General features: G+C 42.1%; 1 protein-coding gene across 1 annotated transcript in view; it reads left to right on the top strand.

Moving 5' to 3' along the window:
* Positions 1-22,031, top strand: part of LOC142291659 (uncharacterized) — a 1,021,181-nt gene that overhangs the window by 962,881 nt on the left and 36,269 nt on the right. The gene's annotated exons all lie outside the window — the stretch shown is intronic.

Genomic DNA, 22,031 nt, shown 5'->3' with positions numbered 1-22,031 from the left:
TGCCGCTGATCACCTGATGCGGTCACCTGACGGAATCAGCTGACAGTGGCAGTGACAGCGGTGACGCCGGCTTTTTACTACCTGGCCGGCTAAACTATCAGCTGATGCCGTCAGGAGACTTCATCAGCTGATTACCGCCGGGTCCTGCATTGATCGGTCTGACAGGAGTCTGCACTGAAGTGTGTATTTTTTTTTGCACTGATGCATCAGCTGATTGTATAAACGGCTTTTCTACAATCAGCTGCTGTGTAATGGAATTCACATCCTTGATCCTGACACATCATCTGATCACTTTGTCTTCCAGCAAACCGATCAGAGGATATTAGATCCGGATTTGACAGCGCGGGACCCTTGACCCAGGATTACTGCGGAGGAGGGCGTTCTTTATTTCAATAAAGATGGAGTCACTAAGTGTCTTGTGTTTTATTTCTAATAAAAATATTTTTCTGTGTGTTGTGTTTTTATTTTATCTTTACTAGAAATTCATGGTGGCCATGTCTAATATTGGCGTGACATCATGAATTTTGGGCTTAGGGCCACTTGATAATATACAGCTAGCCCTAACCCCATTATTACCCAGCGAGCCACCTGACATCAGGGCAGCTGGAAGAGTTGGATACAGCGCCGGAAGATGGCGCTTCTATGAAAGCGCCATTTTCTGGGGTGGCTGCGGACTGCAATTCGCAGAGGGGGTGCCCAGAAAGCTTGGGCACCCTGCACTGGGGATTCCAATCCCCAGCCGCCTAGTTGTACCTGGCTGGACTCAAAAATTGGGCGAAGCCTACGTCATTTTTTTTTTAATTATTTAATGAAATAAAAAAAAAAAGGGCTTCTCTATATTTTTGGTTCCCAGCCGGGTACAAATAGGCAGCTAGGGGTTGGGGGCAGCCCATAGCTTCCTGCTGTACCTGGCTAGCATACAAAAATATGGCGAAGCCCACGTCATTTTTTTGGAGGGCAAAAAACTCCTGCATACAGTCCTGGATGGAGCATGCTGAGCCTTGTGGTTCTGCAGCTGCTGTCTGCTCTCCTGCATACACTAGTGGAGAATGAAGAACATATTGAAGAAGGAAATGACATCAGACCTTTTTTTTCAACAATCTTTAATGGCATTGTTCACTGATAAAAAAACGCATAAAAAATCAGTGAGCAAAAACGCAGCCAAAAACGCACAAAAAACGCAGTGTGAAAAAAACACCTAGTGCGCACATACCCTTAGTGTGCAGAGAGCCGCGGAGGATGGAAGACAGAGGAGAGGCCACCGGTGCTTGGAGCAGGTAAGCGCTCAGTAAGCCAAAGATGCAGGGAGAGGGGCCACATAAGATGGCAGCTATATGTTGCTATATGGGGAGAGGGGCCACATTAAGATGACAGCTATATGTGGCTATATGGGGAGAGGCCAAATAAGATGGGAGCTATATGCGGCTATATGGGGAGAGGGGCCACATTAAGATGGCAGCTATATGTGGCTATATGGGGAGAGGGACCACATTAAGAGGTTAGCTATATGTGGCTATATGGGGAGAGGGGCCACATAAGATGGCAGCTACATGTGGCTATATGGGGAGAGGAACCGCATTAAGATGGCAGCTATATGTGGCTATATGGGGAGAGGAGCCGCATTAAGATGGCAGCTATATGGGGAGAGGGGCCACATAAGATGGGAGCTATATGGAAAAAGGAGCACATGGGATGTGATCTGCTGGGTAAAGAGGCCATAATGGGATGGGATCTGCTGGGGAAAGAGGCCATAAGGGGATGGGATCTACAGGGGAAAGAGGCCATAATGGGATGGGATCTGCAAGGTAAGAGGCCATAATGGGATGGGATCTGCAAGGGATAAAGGCCATAATGGGATGAGATCTGCAGGGGAAAAGAGGCCATAATGGGATGGGATCTGCAAGGGAATGAGGCCATAATGGGATGAGATCTGCAGGGGAAAAGAGGCCATAATGGGATGGGATCTGCAAGGGAAAGAGGCCATAATGGGATGGGATCTGCAGGGGGAAAGAGGCCATAATGGGATGGGATCTGCAAGGGAAAGAAGCCATAATGGGATGGGATCAGCGGGAGGAAAGAGGCCATAATGGGATGAGATCTGCAGGGGAAAGAGGCCATAAGAGGATGGGATCAGCAGGAGGAAAGAGGCCATAATGGGATGAGATCTGCAGGGGAAAAGAGGCCATAATGGGATGAGATCTGCAGGGAAAAAGAGGCCATAATGGGATGAGATCTGCAGGGAAAAAGAGGCCATAATGGCATGAGATCTGCAGGGGAAAAGAGGCCATAATGGAATGGGATCTGCAGGGGAAAAGAGGCCATAATGGGATGAGATCTGCAGGGGAAAGAGGCCATAATGGGATGAGATCTGAAGGTCGTCCTTTCCAGTTTTAGCAGGGCTCCTTTAGTAATAATTTTTAAAAACTGTAGAAAAATCATTTAATACAATATGACTGACAGTGACTGGAACAACTGGTGCTAGATAGGAGAGGAAGGGGAAGGAGTTTTTACTTTAAATTACTTGTATTTTTTGGTTGAGGAAATTGCGTGAAAATGGGTGTGGCTAACAGAATGGGTGTGGTTATAGAATGGGTGTGGTTTTCAAATGGGCGGGGTTACAGAGAACCTGTTAAAAATTTGAATCCCACCCCTGCTATATACAGTACGGTAACTGCATGGTGCTGGTGGGCCCCAGGTAAGATTGATTTTTCCTGGTGGGCCCCAGGTACTCCAGTCCGCCGCTGCTACCAATCCCCGGAGATCGCTACCTGTGGAAGGCTGCAATCTCAAGAAGAGTAGTCTTCAGGCAGGGTCAAACCAGGAGATACAGAAAAGGGACAAAATTGGAAGACAAGAGCATATTCAGGAATCACACTAAGGTCTAAAACCGGAGATGGCAGCGATGTACAAAAACAGCAGGCAGGAGACTAGTCAGAGAGCAGAATTAAGTTAGAAGAACTCCATGATACCATACTGGTCATAACTGCGGTCAAGGTACCACCCATGGGTCACATGCCGCAAGCACAAATTCCATACAAACGTACAGTATAATAAACAGGAGAAAAGAGGAATAAATAGTGCAAAATTTTATTTAACACGAAAAGGGGAACAAAGGGGGTTCAAGTGAATATGCAGAAAACGTTTAAGTGATTAAAAACATACAAACATGGGAGCTGGGTACGGGCACGTATACTGCATAGTTCAAATGAGATAAAGTGGGTACATAAAAATAATAGATATCAGTGGAGTAAAAGATATAAAGGCAGAATGCTACATTAAAGTGTCAGTGCATATATTCCCATAGTGGGATGCCTGCATGTCAGAATAATCTTAAAGTATCAGATACATGGATAGCCTAAATCACAGGGCATAATACCCACTAATAAGTATAAGTACCCACCAGTAAAGTGCAGTCGTGCAGATGCCAGTGGCAGGAGCCCAGACAAACAGATCCCAGGGAGAGGGGGGGGAACTCCTCTCCCTGGGATCTGTTTGTTTCCTGTGTTATCAGCTGTGTATAGAGCTGTCATCTGTCATTGCTTCTGATCTTTCCTCAAATTCTAGGAAGTATCTAGGATAGCCCTAGTGGCTAATGTGAAAATTGCAAGATTGTGATGTGGAAAAAAACATTGCCTGAAATTGTCAAAAAATACATTAAACACAAAACCATGATTTAATCCCATAACGACGGCCTAACGGCTCAAGATGTTGGAAAAACAGGGTACTTGTTCTGTACCGACGCTTTGAGACGTCATGCCAATAAAAGCTTGTAGCACCCCCCAACGACGGAAAATCTCCAGGGTTTCAGCTACCAGGGGTAGCTGAGACCCTGGAGATCATGATTCAGGCCGTTTTTTTCCGGTTCCCGCTCATGGGATCACTGGTATACACTGTATACCGATGATCACGTTACAGTAAATGACAGCGCCGGTAAAAAATGATTTATCTCCCATCTGGCATGATCAAACATGTCAGCTTGGAGATAAATCTCCTCCCCGGTCCTCTCCGGTCCCCCGGTGTCGCCAAAGTGCCCCCCGACACACCCCCTCCATAATCCAAGATAGCGACGCGCACACCGGCGCGCACAGCAGCGCGCCACCCGCATTCACCTCTCCCTCTGATTTCTGTCGCATATACCAGGACACATGCGACAGAAAACTCCTCCCCAGGCCCTGCTAGTTTACCCCCTTAGCCTCGGCGATCCCCATGATCCTTCCTCTTCTTCTGTAGCGTTGGTCACATGTGTGCAGAGCAGCTGACAGCCAGCTTCCTGTGTTCAGAGAGCTGTGCTGGCTGCTCGGCACTCTGCTGCTGTGACCCGGGGAGTGTGGGTGCAGACTTTTTGCACCCACACTCCTCACATGGAGGGTGTGCATGCCTAGAAAATGGGGGATACGTTCCCTGAGCGTACCCCCCATATTCTAGAAGGTCCAGAATCGTCGTGAGACTTCCAAAATGGATTACAGCGGACCCGATTTTTTTTTCTCTTTTCAATAAATTATTGACAAAGGGAATGTTTTGGGGAGTGTTTTTTCAAATAATTTTTTTTTTTTGTTGTCATTTTTTTTTTTTTATTACTGTCAATTAGTTATGTCGGGTATCTGATAGACGCCATGACATCACCAACTACTGGGCTTGATGTCAGGTGACATTACACATCTCGTATCAACCCCATGTATTACCCCGTTTGCCACCGCACCAGGGCAACGGGATGAGTTGGGGTGAAGCACCAGGATTGGCGCATCTAATAGATGCGCCACTTCTGGGGCGGCTGCGGCCTGCTATTTTTAGGCTGGGAAGAGTCCAATAACCTTGGCTCTTCCCACCCTGAGAATACCAGACCCCACCTGTCAGCTTCACCTTAGCTGGTGATCTAATTTGGGGGGGACCCCACGTTTGTTTTTTTTTTTGCTTTTTTTAAAAAAAGAAAACAGCCTGGGGAGCCCTCCAAATTGATCACCAGCCAAGGTGGAGCTGTCAGCTGTGGTTTGCAGGCTACAGCCATCTGCTTTACCCTAGCCGGCTATCAAAAATAGGGGGGGACCCAACGTCATTTATTTTAATTATTATTTTTTGGGGGGCTAAATACAAGGATAGGCACCCTTTAGTGGCACTAAAGGGCGCCAGCTTAGAATATGCAGGGGGTGGGACGTTATATATATGCTTGACATCTATCCATTCATCCATTGTAGCATCCATTTTAGGCTATGTGCCCACAATCAGGGTTTGCAGCGTTTTGGGCGCAGAATGTTTTCCCTGCGTCCATAACGCTGCGTTGTGCAGTAGAAGCACAGTAGAAGGATTTTTGGAAATCCCATGCCCACTGTGCTTCTTTTCTCCGCAGCATAAACCGACCTGTGGTGCAGCTTCCCGAGCCTCAGCATGTCAATTTATGCTGTGGAGACAAGAGTGCTCTCTGCAGGTAGAATAGAACTAAAGTCTACAGCAGCCTGAACCCAAATCGTGGGCATGGGCAGCTGCGTTCTCCCGTGGACAACACTCCCATCTCTGCAGGAAGGCTGACACTGTGTACTAGACGCCGTGTCTCTGGATAATGGCCACAAAGCATAAAAGTGAGAAATTTGTTGCTACAGCAACATTTTTGTGATGTACCTGTGGATTCAAAATGCTTACTATACTCCTGAGTAAAATCCTTGAGTTGTCCAGTTTCCAAAATGGGGTCACTTGTGGGGGGTTTCTGCTTTACAGGTACCAAAGGGGCCCTGCAAATGTGACATGGTGCCCGCAATTTATTTAAACTTTTCCAAAATTCAAATGGTGCTCCTTCCATTCCAAGCCCTCCCATTTATCCAAACAGAGATTTTTGGCCAGATGTGCTCATTAAGACATTGGAAAACAACCTGTGGGGTCCACTTTTGTTGTTGCCTCTTGAAAAAGTAAGAAATTTAATGCTAAAGCAACATTTTTGTGAAAAAAAATGAAATTTTTCAGTCTGGCTACCTGAGCTTGAGGATTCAAAATGCTCACTATACACCTAGATAAAAGCCTTGAGGTGTCTTGTTTCCAGAATGGTGTCACTTATGGGGGACCTCCACTGTTTAGGCACCATAGGGGCTTTCCAAATGCAGCATAGTGTCCGCTAATGATTCCAGCCAATAGTGCAGTCATATGGCGCTCCTTCCCTTCCGAGCCCTGCTGTGCACTCAAACAGTTGATTTCCATCACACATAAGGTATCAGCATACTCAGGAGAAATTGCACAATACATTTTATGCTGAATTTCTTCCTTTTACACTTGTAAAAAAAAAAGCTACCTGGTTGAAGTAACAATTTTGTGATAAAAATGTGTTTTTTTATTTTCACAGCTCAACATTATAAACTTCTGTGAAGCACCTGGGGGTTCAGTTTACTTACCAAACATCTAGATAAATTTCTTGAGGGGTCTATTTTCCAAAATGTGGCCACATGTTGAGGAGCTTCACTGTTTAGGCACGTCAGGGGCTCTCCTAAAGCAACATGGCGTCCGCTATTGATTCCAGCCAATTGTGCAGTCAAATGGCACTCCTTCTCTTCCGAGCCCTGCTGTGTGCTCAAACAGTTGATTTCCACCACAAATAAGGTATCGCCAAACTCAGGAGAAATTGCACAATAAATTTCATGGTGACTTTTTTGTGTTACCCTTGTGAAAAAAAGCTACCTGGTTGAAGTAATAATTTTGTGTTAAAATTTTATTTTTTTATTTTCATGGCTCAACGTGATAAAATTCTGTGAAGCACCTGGGGGTTCAGGGTACTCACCAAACATCTAGATAAATTCCTTGAGGGGCCTAGTTTCCAAAATGGGGTCACTTGTGGGAGTTCTTTGCTGTTTAGGTACTTTAGGGGATCTCCAAATTCGACATGGTGCCCGCAATCTTTTTCAGCCAAATTTCCTTTCCAAAATTCAAATATTGCTCCTTCCGTTCCAAGCCCTCCCATTTGTCCAAACAAAGGTTTCAGACCACATGTGAGGCATCACCGTACTCATAAGAAAGTGAGTAACAAACATTGAGGTAAAATTTTTGGAATTACCTCTTGAAAAAGTGAGAAAATTGATGCTAAAGCAACATTTTTAAGAAAATTATTAAAATTTTCAATATGACAACGTAGCGTTATCAAAATCTGGGAAGTACCTGTGGGTCAAAATGCTCACAATACCCCTAGATAGAAGCCTTGAGGAGTCTAGTTTCCAAAATGGCATCACTTGTGAGGGGTTTCTTCTGTTTAGGTACCTTAGCGCAGTGTTCCCCAACTCCAGTCCTCAAGGCCCACCAACAGTGCAGATTTTTGGGATTTCCTTAGTATTGCACAGGTGTTAATGTAAATACCTCCCCAGGTGCTGGTTCCAACAGCAGTGCAATGCTAAGGAAATCCTGAAAACATGCACTGTTGGTGGGCCTTGAGTACTGGAGTTGGGGAACCCTGCCTTAGCGGACCTGTAAATGCAACATGGTGCCCGCAATCTACTTCAGCCAAATTTGCTTTCCAAAATTCAAATATTGCTCCTTCTGTTCCGAGCCCTCCTATTTGTCCAAACAGAGGTTTCTTACCACATGAAGGGTATCGGCGCGTTCATAAGAAAGTGGGTAACAAGTTTTGGGGTCCATTTTGTTGTGTTATTTCTTCTACAAGTGAATAATCTTGGGTTAGAGCAACATTTTTAGGTAAAATTTTATTTTTTGTTTTTTTTTCATTCCACATTGCTTTTTTTCATGTGAAGCTTCGGAAGGGTTAATAAACTTCTTGAATGTGGCTTTGAGTACTTTGGGTGGTGCAGTTTTTAGAATGGTGTCACTTTTAGGTATTTTCTGTCTTCTAGGCCTATCAAAGTCTCTTCAAATATGATGGAGTCCCTAAAAAAATGTTTTTGTAAATTTTGATGCAAAAATGAGAAATCACTGATAAACTTTGAACTCTTCTAACTTCCTAACAAAAAAAAATGTTGTTTCCAAAATTATGCTTATGTAAAGTATTATACTTTTCCTTTGGTTGTTCCACTTATGGTTATGGCTTACAAATACTGAGGTAAAAAAACTCACCAAATACTGAGGTATAACTCACCAGATACTCAAATACTGAGGTATAACTGATCAAAAGATCAAATATTGAGGTATAACTCACCAAATACAGATTTTTAACTCACCAAATACTGAGATATAACTCAACAAATGTGGAGGTATAATTCACAAAATACTGAAATACTGAGGTATAATTCACAAAATACTGAGGTATAACTTACCAAATACTGAGGAATAAGTCACCAAATACTGAGGTATAACTCACCAAATACTCAAATACTAAGGTATGAATCACCAAATACAGAGGTAGAACTTACCAAATACGGAGGTACAACTCACAAAATACTGAGCTATAACTCACCAAATACTCATACTGAGGTATAACTCACCAAATACTGAGGTATAATTCAAAAAATACTGAGGTATAACTAATCAAACACTCAAATGCTGAGGTATAACTCACCAAATACTCAAATACTGAGGTAAAACTCACCAAATACAGAGGTATAACTTACCAAATACTGAGGTATAAGTCACCAAATACTGGGTATAACTCACCAAATATGGAGGTATAATTCACAAAATACTAAAATACTGAAAAATGATTCACAAAATACTGAGGTATAACTTACTAAATACTGAGGTATAACTCACCAAATACTGTGTAGTGTTGAGCCACCCCCCTAGTGTTCGAGTTCGGTTCGTCGAGCGGCAGCTTAGTTCAGCAAACATTCAACGAACGTTCGACGTACACCTTCGAACCCCATTGAAAACAATGGCAGGCAAAAAAACCCACATACAAACACATTATACATGTACAAATACAGTTAATAAATATTGCTATTACACGTACAGGTCCCCGCGATGCGTCCTGCACTCTGTCTCCCTCCGCTTTTCCTTCCGATCATCGCTGCAAACTCCCAGTAACCAGCACTGATGATAGGACCTTCCGTGATGTCGTCATAGCATGTGACCAGTCATGTGTGTATTATCTCATTGGCTACAGATTGGTCACATGGCTAGACGTCATGCTAGGGCCTATCAGTGCATCTCTCCAGTACACGGTGCTCATTTGAGCATCTCCGTGTACTGGCGAGATGCTAGGGCACATGCTTGGCTCACCGTTCCTGCATGTGGGCGCTCTTTACAGAGTCGGCCCACATGCAAAGACTGGATGCCACAGCTGGTGAATAACGGAGATCACCGTTGCTATAGTAACCCGCCTGTCAGATTACTATTTCAACGGTGCCAGCTGTGACGTCACCGCTTACAACCCCCAGCCTCTGCTCCCTCACTGAGTGATTAGACTGCACGGGAGCAGCAGCATCTTCCTCCCATGCAGTACTGTCTGATGTAGCAGAGCTTCATGGGTTGAAGAAGAAAGAAGACAAAAGACCAGGATCGTGGAGGGGTGAGAGGGAGTAATGAACATGGAGTCTCTAATTGTGTCTGTGTTTATTTCTATTAAAGTATTTTTTCTCTGTGTGGTGTCTTTTTTTTAACCTTTTATTAGAGATTCTTAATGGCCGGGTCCAACATGCCTGACATTAAGAATCTCTGACTTAATACTAGCTAGTAAAACAAAGCTTGTATTAACCCATTATTACCCAGTGAGCCACCCATCACCAGGGCAGCTGGAAGAGTTGGATACAGCGCCAGATGATGGCGCTTCTATGAAAGTGCCATTTTCTGGGGCAGCTGCGGACTGCAATTCGCAGCAGAGGGGCCCAGAAAGCTCGGGCCAACCTGTGCTGCGGATTCCAATCCCCAGCTGCCTAGTTGTACCTGGCTGGACATAAAAATGGGGCAAAGCCCATGTCATTTTTTTTTTTTTATTATTTCATGAAATTCATGAAATAATTAAAAAAAGGGCTTCCCTATATTTTTACCTCCCAGTTGGGTACAAATAGGCAGCTGGGTGTTGTGGGCAGCCGTACCTGCCTGCTGTACCTGGCTAGCATACAAAAATATGGCGATGCTCACGTCATTTTTTTGGTGGGCAAAAAACTCCTGCATACAGTCCTGGATGGAGTATGCTGAGCCTTGTAGTTCTGCAGCTGCTGTCTGCTCTCCTGCATACACTTGTGAATGGAGCATGCTGAGCCTTGTAGTTCTGCTCCCCCTGTCTCTCCCTCCAGCATACAGTCCTGGATGCAGCATGCTGAGCCTTGTAGTTCTGCAGCTGCTGTCTGCTCTCCTGCATACACTAGTGGATGAAGTATGCTGAGCCTTGCAGTTCTGCTCCCCCTTTTTCTCCCTCCAGCATACAGTCCTGGATGGAGGATACTGAGCCTTGTAGTTCTACAGCTGCTGTCTGCTCTCTTCCATACAGACAGACAGCAGATGGCAGCTGCAGAACTACAAGGCTCCGCATACTCCATCCAGGACTGTATGCAGGAGTTTTTTGCCCCTCCCCAAAAATTACGTGGACTTCGTCATATTTTTGTATGCTAGCCAGGTACAGCAGGCAGCTATGGGCTGCACCCAACCCCCAGCTGCCTATTTGTACCCGGCTGGGAACCAAAAATATAGGGAAGCCCTTTTTTTAATTATTTCATGAATTTCATGAAATAATTTTAAAAAAAAATGACGTGGGCTTCGTCCAAATTTTGTGTCCACCCAGGTACAACTAGGCAGCTGGGGATTGGAATCTTGAGCGCAGGGTGCCCAAGCTTTCTGGGCACCCATGCTGTGTATTGCAGTCAACAGCCGCCCCAGAAAATGGCGCTTTCATAGAAGTGCCATCATTTGGTGCTGTATCCAACTCTTCCAGCTGCCCTGGTGACGGGTGGCTCGCTGGATAATAATGGGATTAGGGCTAGCTGTATATTATCAACTGGCCCTAAGCCCGAAATTCATGGTGTCACGCCAATATTAGACATGGCCACCATGAATTTCTAGTACAGATAAAAAAAACACAACACACAGAAAAATATTTTTATTAGAAATAAAACACAACATAATTAGTGACTCCATCTTTATTGAAATAAAGAACCCCCCTCCGCAGTAATCCTGGGTCAAGGGTCCCACGCCATACAATCCGGATCCAATATCATGTGATCGGTTTGCTAAAAGGCAAAGCGATCAGATGATGTGTCAGGTTCAACGGCCTGAATCACATGACACAGCAGCTGATTGTATAAATGGCTTTTATACAATCAGCTAATGCATTAGTGCAAAAAAAAAACAAAAAACAAACTACACACTTCTGTGCAGACTCCTGTCCAACAGCAGCAGCTGATAGTTTAGCCGGCCAGGCGGTATAAAGCCGGCCTCACCGCTCGACTTATAGTGTCAGCTGATTCCGTCAGGTGACCGCATCAGCTGATCATCGCCAGGTCTGAGAGAGAGAAAAGAGAGAGAAATGAGAGAGGAAATACAGAGAGAAAATAGAGAGAAAAGAGGAGAGAGAGAGGGAGAGAGAGAAGAGAGGAGAGAGTAGAGGAGAAAAGAGAGAGAGAGAAGAGATAAGAGAGAGAGGAGAGAGAGAGGAGAGAAAGGAGAGAGCAATGCAGCCTTATTCCGTGAACTTTTCCGATTTTAGAGGTGTGTCCCGCGGCTCACAGCTGATGTCCGGCTCCTCCCCTGTGTGCATAATTAAATTAAATTATAATTATAAATAAATAATAATAATTTAAAATAAATTAAATTAAATTCTTTACCGGGACGGCCGGTACTCGAACTTAGTAGCTCTACCCATTGAGCCATTGTCTCTAATGAAAAGCATAGGAAGATTTGGTAATCTTGACCTCTGTATTGTAGTAAAGATATATCACACACAGGCACTACCTGAGTGAAGTCTCCGGTGACAGCACGGCTCACTTCAGTTGCTGCGTGGACCTGACACAGAGCGCTCGTGTTCTATGGCACTCCCTGTTAGCTTCATGTAGCAGAGCTGAAAGCATCGTGTGCATTACTTCAGACCTGGATTGTTGTTTGGGGATTAATAAAGAGGTAAATGAGGTTTTTTTTGTCTTTTATTCCAAATAAAGGATTTTTCGTTGTGTGTGTTTATTTACTTTCACTTACATGTTAATCATGGAAGGTATCTCAGGGAGACGCCTGCCATGATTAACCCCTTATTACCCCGATTGCCACTGCACCAGGGCAATTCAGGATGAGCCGGGTAGAGTCCCGGAACTGTCGCATCTAATAGATGCGGCAATTCCGGGCAGCTGCTGGCTGATATTTTTAGGATGGTGGGCTCCCCATAACGTGGCGCTTCCCATCCTGGCAATACCAGCCTCCAGCCATGTGGCTTTATCTTGGCTGGTATCAAAATTTGGGGGAACCGCAGTTTTTTTTTTTAATTATTTAATTATTTATTTTACTGCACGATATAGACACGCCCACCGGCGGCTGTGATTGGTTGCAGTGAGACAGCTGTCACTCATCGTTGGGTCGTGTCTGACTGCAACCAATTATGGTCGCCAGTGGGCGGAGAAAGCAGGGAATACCAGATTGAATAATGAGCGGCAGCCATTTTCAAAAGAGGAAAAGCTGCCGGAGCTTTGTGATAGCCGTGCAGCGCCGGGCCCGTGATCAGTGAGTAGGAAAGAGAGAGGGATTGTGCTGAGGACGCAGGACGCTAACTCGACGCAGGATGGTAACTCGAACTACCGATCTTGAAGCAAATCGTTCGAGTTCGTCGAACGACTCGAACACCGCCCAAAATTACTCGAATTTGATATTGGCGAACAGTTCGAATCGAACATTGCTCTACTCTAATACTGAGGTATAACTCATCAAATACTCAAATACTGAGGTATAACTCACCAAATACAGATGTATAACTTACCAAATACTGAGGTATAACTCACAAAATAATCAAATACTGAGGTAAAACTCACAAAATACTGAGGTATAACTCATCAAATACTCATATACTGAGGTATAACTCACCAAATACTGAGGTATACTTCACAAAATACTGAGGTATAACTCATCAAATACTCAAATACTAAAATGCTGAGGTATAACTCACCAAATACTGAGGTATGACTCACCAAATACAGAGGTATAACTTACTAAATACTGAGGTATAACTCCCCAAATATTGAGGTATAACTCACCAAATACTGAGGTATAACTCACCAAATACTGAGGTAAAACTCATCAAATATTGAGGTATAACTCACCAAATACTCAACGAGTGCACGTAGCCTAAAAATGGAATTGGTGTGGTGTAGAGAATGTATAAAACCTTAATGTCTTCAGAATGGAATTTTTTGTTTTTAGCAGAATAACAAGTGTAGCTTCATCTTTTATCGCATTTGCTACAAAACTCCTTCAGTTATTCACTGTCTTATCAGTAAGATTAGACAAAATCAAAATTCCTTCATAGCGAAATTATTCTTAACTGAGAACCCAGGACAAAATAAAGTTATGATGGAAAAAATAAAAACAAAAAAAATTATACTCACTTCAACAGCCCCTCCACTCCTCACTGTCACCTGACCTGTCATTGGTGTATCTGCTTATCACCGCCGCAAGGCGATGAATCACCAGGCGTCTTTACACTAGGCCAAACCTTCCAGCTCTGCTGAGACTCAGGATGTTTCTTTGCAAGTATATGTAAAGGCTGCTTTACATACAACGATATCGCTAACGATCTCATTAGCGATGTGACACGCCCAGATCATTGTTACGATTTGCCGAGATCGCTCATAGGTCGTTTTGTAGTGGTCACACGTACACATCTCACAAACGACGCTACATAGTTCAGCGATATATTGTTTGACCAAGGCCGTCGTGTGGATGTTGTTCATCGTTGGCAGGGTGTCAAACGTAGCAATATGTCTGCTGCATTCCAAATGTCAAACAATATTTTGAAACTGAATGATGTGTCAATGATCAACGATTTCACCCTATTTGCGATCGCCGTCGCACGTAGGTGTCACACGCAACAACGTCGCTAACGATGACGGAAGTTTGTAACGAAAACCGTGACCCCGATGACATATCATCAGATAAATTGTAGCGTGTAAAGCTGCCTTTAGGTTATGACATCTCAACGGAAAATCAGAACTTTGCAACAAGAATAAGAAGGTGTGCTGAGGACCATACGGAGAGTAGTGAGTAGAGGAGGCACTAATGAGGTAAACGGTAATGTGAGTATATGTGTTTTTTTACTTTTTTTAATGTTTTGATGGATCTCTATGGGTCAGCAATGGATTTCTACAGATCCATAGCAATGTTTTAGAAAAAAAAAACATTATAGAATTGCTTAGCCTGTTACAAACACGATTTGCACCGGAGCGGTTAATGCTTTCAAGTTGAGCTCATCACAAATGGTGAACCATCTTGGTTTGGGCTGAGCTGCATGTAAAGATCTGTTTTTATCAGTGTTCCTATCAATACCAAGAATAAAGGGACTACAGCTCATAATAGCAAAGAACTATTCTTTTTTTTTTTTAATAGTGTCACTACAATGATCTTCCACCAGCATTGACTGCTGTAAAGCCCTAGAACATTTGAATTGTGATCTCTTTCCAGAACACAGGACATAACAGCTGAAGTTATACTCCGTTCCATCTCTAATAACTGCATTTCTCCTATCTAGCGTGTCCTGTTTCACTGCAGCTTCCTGGAGATCAGCCTATCAGTCTGTTCTTTTGCTTTGAGCTTTTCCATATCATGCATAGAAATATATCTGGGATGGAATAGCTGTATAATCTTTTCCAGATCAGTCGCTGTTCTACTAAAATACCCATCTGTTAGCTCCTCTATCAGCAAACAAGCAGAAGTAGTGAATGTATTATGAAAGATAATGTTCATGTTTGTTCACAGTTAAGCTAAGTAATTAAACATTTTTGGGGAAATATAGAAAGGAGCAATATTTCATGTAAATAAAGTGCTTGCATCTAAATAAAGATCTAAAATGACTCAATATATATCAATTTGAACAAGGTAATTTGGAATGCTTCCTAACTGAAATAAGTAATAACATATCATGTACAACATAAGGGTGCTTTACACGCTGTGACATCGCTAACGCTATATCATCGGGGGTCACGTTGTTAGCGACATCGTAGCGTGCGACACCAAGGAGCGATGATCAACGAGCGCAAAAACATGAAATATCGTTGCTCGTTTACACGTCGTTCATTTCCTTAATATCGTTGCTGCTGCAGGTACGATGTTGTTTGTCGTTCCTGCGGCAGCACACATCGCTATGTGTGACACCGCAGGAACGACGAACATCTCCTTACCTGTGTCCACCGGCAATGAGGAAGGAAGGAGGTGGGCGGCATGTTCCAGCCGTCATCTCATCTCCGCCCCTCCTCTGCTATTGGACGGCTGCCGTGTGACGTCGATGTAATGCCGCACAAACCGCCCCCTTAGAAAGAAGGCGGATCGCTGGCCAGAGCGACGTCGCAGGGAAGGTAAGTCCGTGTAATGAGTGTTAGCGATGTTGTGTGCCACGGGCAGCGATTTGCCCATGTCGCACAACCGACGGGGGCGAATACGCTCGCTAGGGATATCGGTACCGATATCGCAGTGTGTAAAGTACCCTATACAGATTGACTTAACCCCTTCACCCCAAAGCCATTTCACCTCCCTGGCCAGGGCAAATTTTAACAATTCTGACCTGTGTCACTTTATGAGGTAATAATTCTGGAACTCTTCAATGGATTCCAATGATTCTGAAATTGTTTTTTCATGATACTTCATAATATGTTACATTTTAAAAGATATGGTTTGCATTTATTTATGACAATATCGAAAATGTATCAATTTTATTTATTTAAATTTTATTTTATTTAAATTCCTCAATGTTAAAACTTTGAACTATAATACAGTTAAAACACATAGTTATGCCACAAAAACAGTTAATAAATAACATTTACCACATATCTACATCAGCAGTATTTTTCAAACATGATTTTTGTTTTGTAAAGTTAGAAGAATTAATAATTTATCAGCAAGTTCTCGTTTTTCCAATAAAATGTATAAAACCATTTTTTTTAGGGACCACATAACATATGAAGTGACCCTGAGGAGCATATTTGACTGATATTACCATCACTGACCAGTGACACCATTTTAAAAACACCTCTCAAAGTGCTCAGAACCACATTCAAGAAGCTTATTAACCCTTTAGGTACTTCACAACAATTATAGCAATGTGAAATGAAAAATGAAAATTTTTTTCCCACAAAAATGTTGCTTTATCCCAACATTTTTCATTTTCACAAAGGTAACATGAGAAAATGAACCATACAACTTATTGTTCAACTTCTCCTGAGTACACCCATACCCCATATTTGAGCAGTGAAAATGAAAAACTAAATTTTTCAAACAAAAATGTTGCTTTAACCCCAAATTTGTACAATTTATGTAATTTCTCTTGAGAGCACCAATACTCCATATATGGTTGAAAACTATTGTTTGTGCGCAAGGCAAGGCTCGAAAGAAAAGGAGCGCTATTTGATTTTTGAAGCTCAGTCACTTTCAGACTGGAATAGATAGTGAATGCCATATCTTGTTTGCAAAGCCTTTGTTGTGCCCAAACAGTGGAAGACCCCCAAAAGTGATCTCATTTTGGACACTACACCACGGAATTTATCGAGGTGTGGTGAGCACTTTGAAGCTACAGGTGCTTCACAGAATTCTATAACATTGAGGCATGAAAATGAAAAAAAAAATTACACTAAAATGTTGTTTAGCTCCAAATCTTTCATTTTCACAAGGGTAACAGATGAAAATGGACTATATAATTTGTTGTGCAATTTCTCCTATGTATGATGATGTCCCATATATGGGGGAAAACTACTGTTTGGGCATATGGCAGGCCTCGAAAGGGAAGAAACACCATTTGAATTTTTTAGTGCCGTTATGGCTGGAATAGATTACAGACAAGTTGTGCTGATCAGAGCAAAGAGGAAGCAGCATCAGAAGAGTTAAATGCCTGCTGATAATTTCACTAGCTCTGCTTGTAAACAAGCACAATTGTCGCGTCATACATGCATGATGGTTTGCATCTTATGAATGAGTTAATAAAACCTGTTCATTGTTTTTTTCTACTGTACATGCAATATTTTCAGTCTACATGTCAGGTTTAAAGGCCAACAACATAGGATATAGAATATGTCAATCATGCAATAAATATTTTTAGTGCAGTTTTCTATGCAGTAGCGTATTTAGAAGATTCTATGGCTCAATGCAAAATCTCAAACATGGCCCCTAAATATTACTTTCTTAAATGGCATTAGTTCTGATATGGGACCTTGGACCCCTTTGTGCTCTAGGGCTTGGTTGTGACTACAGTCATCATAGTACCCTTGCTTGTGGACACATTAGCCTACATTTATTAATATTTTCCTATTTTGTGGCTACAAAATTGAGGGTTTAATAAATGGTGTATGAAGCTTATAAAGCTGGTTTATTTGGAATGTCTTTATTGGGTCATACACATACTCTTAGGATTCGGCATGCTAAAATGCTAGGTGAAAATTAGTCATGGCCCGGACAACCTACGGTAACTCTATATCTTAACAGGTGGCCAAAAGCTGATTCAGCATGTAGCTATGTCTCCCCATACATGCATGTCTGCCTCACCTGAGTCTGCACTGATTTTCAATAGGGACCACATAATAAACCACTGCTGACAGCTCTGTTAATGGCTCATCTGTGGAACCAAAAGAACCAGGTGTTGTAATTCAAAATGCCTGCTCCTTCTCATCCTCAACATCATTATGAGAGTCAGGATGCCAACTTGCACATCTTCTATTAACAGCTATACATTTCCACCACTATTTGATCCTTTTTAACCTTTGCCTCTGAAAATGAAGTCTAAAAGTGAATTAAAAACTTAATTATAATAGCCTTAATTACCAGCTCATTTTCAGGTCTAGAGTTCCACTCAATGTCCAATTTTTTGGAGACAGATATTGGACAACTATATCAAACTATCTTTAATTGAGACCATTATGAAAGGCTGGTGCATCAACAAATTATAGCTGATAGTTAAATACATTGAAACATTTGATAAATGGGGGGGATGAAGTTTATTCATTAAACTAATTACATATGTCTAGGCAGATTTTAATAATTTTGATAGGGTCTATCAACAATGTCAAACTTAAGACACCTATGGGCTGGAATAAAAAGGTTGTTACCGGTTTAGTCCTTTTGTTTTTCCAGACGAGATCAAAGTGCTAGACACCAGCAACAGACTGAGAGCAATAAAACAATATTACATCTTTTAATTTTCTTTTTCTTGCGCCTAGCATAGGTATATGGATCTGACCAAAATCTATCACGTTTTGTCTTTTAATCTAATGGTACTGGGAAACAAGCATTTCCCAAAATATCTACTTATTTTATTTTATGGAAAACCATTTGTACAGTGGGAAATATTGTGCGTTTGCATTACCGAAAGCTTATTGATATCTGATGATGATCTCTACCATTGTCCTGTTACTATTTTGAAGAATGGGCAGGAAACAGATTTACATGATTGTTCATAACAGATTGTTATTAAGAGCAAATGATAAAAATATTGTCTGTTTCCAACTTTAGAAAAAATGTATTCTGTTGCGTAATTGTACCAAAACATTTGGCATCGCCAAATTACTTAAGTAGCAAAATCCTCAGTTAATTAATTGTTTAATTGTTAATTAACATAGTTAATGATGGAGTGCCAGGAAAATGACACTCAGGGTATATTCATACGCAATAGACTTTTTTCCTGAAATTTCTGCAACTGAAAATCAATTCCATATGTCATAATGAAATTGCTTTTGTGGCAGGTGGAAGGATTTCTTAAACTCTCATTTGGATGAATGGGACAGTAACAGAATTTCCTTCACATGTGAATACATGTAGTTTATATTTTAAACTAGTATAATAATCTTGGCTAGGTGTTATAATTATATTTCTTATGTAGCTATTTGCTCTTGCAGTGCTTTATGAGAACCTGTCACCAGATTTTGGCCTTCTAAACTAAAACTAGCACCTTAAGCAGCGCCTGTACGGCATCCTATAAAGGTGAACGTTAACCCCTCACCACCATATTAGACACCACAGATACAGTTTATAAAATCTCCCGCCATGTATGTAAATTGTTCAATCCAGTCCAATGGGCTTCCTAATCTACTCCTCCTGTCCCTCCTTTCACCATTCTCTTGTGCTGATTGACGTGGATGATGCCTCCAGCACCATCCATGTAGGTGGGCAAAACCTCGCACCTGTGCAGTCATAAATTCCTGGTTCATTCACTTCGCTCTGCTCTATTGCGGGCATAGCCAAAAACATAGGTGCGCCTGTGTGAACCGGCAAGTTCTCTGTTCAGGTGTGAGATTTTGACCGGTGATGTGGTTGAAGTGGGTGATGTCATCCACATCATCGGGCAAAATCTCATATATGGCTGAACAGGCGCGAGATTTTGCCCGCCTACATGCATGGTGCAGGAAGCGTCATCCACGTCAATCAACACAAGAGGACGGTGAAAGGAGGTACAGGAGGTGCAGATTAGGACGCCCGTCTGATCGGACCAATCAATTTACTTACATGGCGGGAGATTTTATAAATGTATTTGTGGGGTCTACAGGGGTGGTCAGGTGGTAACGGGCACCTTTATATAATGCAACACAGGTGCTGTTTAAGGTGCTAGTTTTAGTTTAGAAGGCCAAAATAAGGTGATAGGTTCCCCTTAAGACTCAATGCTCTTCTGAATAACATAATTTAGATGCACACGTGTCTGTGAAAAATAAATTATGGGTACAGTGAACAAAAAATAATACGAAATGTGATCTGTCCCTTACAAAAGGTGAGGCAATCTATTTTATTTGGCATGTCTGTATATTCTAAAATCCGCTAACTATTTTTGTTCTTCTTGGTTTAGCTGGGCATACATGCATTGAGTATTTTTTTCTGTGCTTACATACAGCAAATAAGACTGGAAGCCTGTGGGTTGAATGCTAAGCAATCACTGCCATCCAGAGAGATTATGTTCAGTGCTGTAAAGGGATAATGTTCAATCATGCAACAACTGCCTTTAGGCCTTTAGTGCCCCTAGCAGCACAAACATAACCCTCTGGGAAATACTGTAGAGAGCAAAAAATGATCAGCTCGGCAGAATAAGAGAAATGCTAATCTAAGCTCCTGTTGACATCTGCAGTGGTAAATGAGGCATATATGTACTGCTTTACATTTTAATGTATTTTATACGTTACATCTTCTCTTAAAATAAAACAGCGCTCATTACACTCTGATGTACAGAAGCTCTGACTGCATATCATTGCATTTAATAACTGACTGCTATTAAATGCTGTATCTAAATCAATTAAAAAATGCAAATTATGTTCTGTCATTTTGCAAACTTTAAGCCTTAGTGATATTAAGCTTATAAAAGTCAAATGCTCTACTGAGAATTCTGATGATCTGAATATGTTTTTTTTTTTCAGTATTTATTTAGGTTGTTCTTTTTTACCTAGTTTATTTGAAAAAAGCAAAAGAAAAAAAAACCCAAAACAATTCCACGAAATAATTTACTGGATTTTTCTTTTTTTTTTTTTAGACTTTTTTGAGTAAAATATATCTGTATGAACTATTTCAGTAATAATCCAATATATAATTTAGATGTGCACACTGGAAGTAGTGATTAAAAGTGCTAGTGAACTGAGTTAGCACTCCAAGTCCGAAAATCAAAGAACATCAGTGCTTTCTCAAAAGGGCATTTCAAATTGAGTTTTATTGTGATCATTGTGACTGTTTAGACGTTTCAGCTTTACTTCAGGCCTTGCTCACTAGTCCCTCCTGAATAATATATCTGAAGGGAGTCTGTTATCTCAGAATGTTGGAAGCAGTATATAGATAATGTTATCTTGTAGGTAAATGAGTTAGGTAAACATTTCATTATCTCTTTGAGTTAAAGCCCCCCCCCCCCCGCCCCACCCGTAACATTTAGCAACTTACCAGCCATACCGAAAATGATGCGACCTGATAAGGATCACTGGTAAGTCACTGGGAGGTCGCAGGTGAGATGTCACACAGTCATGCTTTACCAACGACTCAGTAACTATACAGGTCGCAGTTGCGACCTGTATAACTATCTTTGCTGTCATTGGGACCCTGTCACACAGTGTCAAACACAGCAATGTGTCCTGCCCAGCAGGACATTGCCTTTGAAGAAAATGGTCCAGGACAGTCAGCAACGACCGGCGACCTCACAGCAGGGGCCAGGTCGTTGCTGGATGTCTCACTCAGCAACATCGCTAGCAAGATCGTTGTTGCGTCACAAAACCCGTGACTCAGCATGGATGTCGCTAGCGATGTCGCTTAGTGAGACTTGGCCTTAACTGGAGTTTAGAAGAGACTTAAGTCCCAGTCACACACAGCTACTTACCAGTGATCCTGACAACGATACGACCTGATAAGGATCGCTGGTAAGTCGCTGGGAGGTCACTGGTGAGATGTCACACAGTCAGACCTTACCAACGACGCAGTAACAATCAGCGACCTGTATAACGATCTTGGCGGGCATTGAGACCATGTTAGGAGGTCGTTGGTAGGCGTCAAACACAGAGATGCGTCCTCCCCATCGCCTTTGAATAAAATGGTCGGGACCATTCGGCAACGACTAGCGATCTCACAACAGGAGCCTGATCGCTGGTAGGTGTCACACATAACGAGATCGCTGGCGAGATCGTTACTGTGTTACAGAAACTGTGACTCAGCAACAATCTCGTTAGCGATCTCGTTGTGTGTGACGGGGCCTTTAGGTGCTATCTTCCTCTTGGGAATGATTTGACAAAAGGACGGAGGAACTGTTAAGGAACTTTATAGTCACAACCCAGGATGGGCCAGCATTGCTAGAGCAAGGTTTAACTTAACAGTTTCTCTGTCCTTTTCTCAAATCATTCTCATACATAAGTGTATACTTATATATGAGATATTATTTTTACTTTTTATGTATTGATAAATGATTCATTTTTCAGGGTCTTTAGAGTTATAAAGGACTTCTTGATCACATTTCAAAAGCAACAATTTTGTTATATGTACAGATAGAT

Source organism: Anomaloglossus baeobatrachus, chromosome 2, assembly GCF_048569485.1.
Source record: "Anomaloglossus baeobatrachus isolate aAnoBae1 chromosome 2, aAnoBae1.hap1, whole genome shotgun sequence".
Lineage (NCBI taxonomy): Eukaryota > Metazoa > Chordata > Amphibia > Anura > Aromobatidae > Anomaloglossus > Anomaloglossus baeobatrachus.
Note: the sequence above shows the minus strand (reverse complement) of the source record. Positions and strands in the feature narration are given on the sequence as shown.